This window comes from Hipposideros armiger, unplaced genomic scaffold, assembly GCF_001890085.2.
Source record: "Hipposideros armiger isolate ML-2016 unplaced genomic scaffold, ASM189008v1 scaffold_2103, whole genome shotgun sequence".
Lineage (NCBI taxonomy): Eukaryota > Metazoa > Chordata > Mammalia > Chiroptera > Hipposideridae > Hipposideros > Hipposideros armiger.
The window spans coordinates 50,621-53,189 of NW_017733451.1; positions in this window are offsets into that span (position 1 = coordinate 50,621).

The window sequence follows — 2,569 nt, forward strand, 5'->3', positions numbered from 1 at the left end:
GTATATTCACCTTGCATCCTGCAACATTGCTATAATTTCTTTCAAGTTCCAGTAGTTTGTTGTTTCTTTCTGATTTCATACGTATTCAATTATGTCATTTAAAATCAAAGATGGTTTTCTTTTTTCTTCATCAGTATACCTTTTCTTGTCTCATGTTGTCTAGTCTTGTCTTGTCTTGACTTATTGAATAGCTAGGAATTCCAGTATGATGTTGAATAGGAGTGGTGAAAGGAGGCATCCTTGCTGTGTTTTTAATCTTAGTGGGAGAGTTTATAGTGTGTCATCATATAGTATGATATTAGCTGTCCTTTTTGTCAATATTCTTTATCAGTTGAGAAAGTTCCCCACTATTTCATGTTTACTGAGAATCTTTTTTATAAATTGTAGTTGGATATTGCCAAATGTTTCTATGGCTTCTATTTTCATGGTCATGTGATTAGTCTTTAGCCTGTTGATGTGGTGGATTACATTAATTGGTTTCAAATGTTGAATCAGTCTTGCTTACCTGGGATAAATTCCACTTGATAATGCTGTATAATAATTTTATACATTGTTGGATTCAATTTGCAAATATTTTGTTGAGGATTTTTGCATCTATGTTGATGAGAAATATTGGTTTGTAGTATTCTTTTTCTTGAAATGTCTTTGTCTGGTTTTGATACTAGGATGCTGGCTTGATAGAAAAAGTTAGGAAGTACTCCCTTTGCTATAATCCTCTGGAAGAGATTGTTGTGATTTGGTATAATTTTATCCTCAAACGTTTGGTAGAATTCACAAGTGAAACCGTCAGTGCCTAGGTGTTTTGCTTGGAAGGTTGTTAATTATTGATTTGATTTCTTTAATAGATATAAACCTATTCAGATTATCTAGTGCTTCTTGTGTGAGGTTGGGGAGATTGTGTTTTTCAAGGAATTGGTCCATTTCATGGAAGTTATCAAACATGTAGTCACAGAGTTGTTCACAGTAATTCTTTATTATTCTTTTAATGTCCATGGGATCTGTAGTGACGTCACCCATTTATTTCATTTCTGATATTAGTATTTTACATTTTTGTTTTTGTTTTTGTTAGCATGGCTGCAGGCTTACCAACTTTTTTGGACTTTTCAAATAACCAGTTTTTCATTTCCTTGATTTTCTCTACTGATTTACAGTTTTCACTATCATTGATTTATTCTTTTTATTGTGCTTATTTTGGATTTAACTTGCTCTTACTTCTCTAGTTTCCTAAGGTGGAAACTTAGATTATTGATTGAGATGTTTCTTCTTTAGTAATATTTGCATCCAATGCTGCAAATTTCCCCAAGCATTGTTTGTGCTGCATCCCACAAATTTTTATGTTGTGATTTTATTAGTTCAAAATATGTTTACAATTTTTCTTTATGTGTCTTCTTTGAACCATATGTTATCTAGAAGTGAGTTGTTTAAAATACACATAATTTGGGATTTTCAAATTATCTTTTTGTTTTAATTCCATTGTGGAGGGAGAGCAGATGTTGTATTATTCCTTATTCTTTTAAACCTGTTAAAGTGTATTTATGGCTCAGAATGTGGTCTATTTTGGTGACTTTTCCATGTGACCTTGAGAAGAATGTGTATTCTACTATTGTATGAAGTAGTCTACCAATGTCAATTGTATCAAGTACCTTGATAGTGTTGAGTTATTCTGCATACTGATTTTCTGCCTGCTAGATCTGCCATTTATGAAAGAGGGGTGTTGAAGTCTTCAATTTGCAATAATAAATTTATCTATTTTTCCTTTCTGTTCTATCAGTTTTTGTCCCATGAAGTTTGATGTTTGGTTGTTAGTCACATATATTTTAAGAATAGTTATTCTCTTGGATAATTAACCTTTTTATCATTGTTATGTCCCTTTCTATGCCAGATACCTTTCTTTGGTTTGAAACTTCAGTCTTAAATTAATATAGCTAATCCTGGTTTATTTGATTTGTGTTAGCATAGTATATTTCTCTTCATCCTTTTTTGTTTAATATCTATGTGCCTTTATATTTAAAGTATGTTTCTTGTATACAACATGTATTTGGGGTTTTGTTTCTTGATCCACTGTGACATTCTCTACCTTTAATTGGTGTATTATAACATTGGTGTTCAAAGTGATTATTGATACACTTGGATGAATATTTACCATATTTGTTACTGTTTTCTATTTGTTGCCCTTGATTTTTGTTCCTCTTTGTCCTCTGTTCTTTCTGCCTTTTGTATATTTAATTGAGCAATTCATATAATTGAATTTTATCTTCTTTCTTAGCATACCAATTATATTTCTTTATATAAATTTTTAGTGGTTCTCTTAGATTTTGCAAATACATTTAAATAGTCCAAGCCCACTTTTAAATAACACTATAATGCTTCTTAGGTAATGTGAGTACCTTATAATAACAAAATTGATCCTAATTCTTTTCCTCCCAATCCTTATATCATTGCTGTTACTCATTTCACATATATATCAGCACATATAAATTTAAATATATAATATATTGTATATAAAAATACATATTTGAATACATTTGGTATTACTCATAGGTGAATTAAAAACTAGATAAATAAAGCT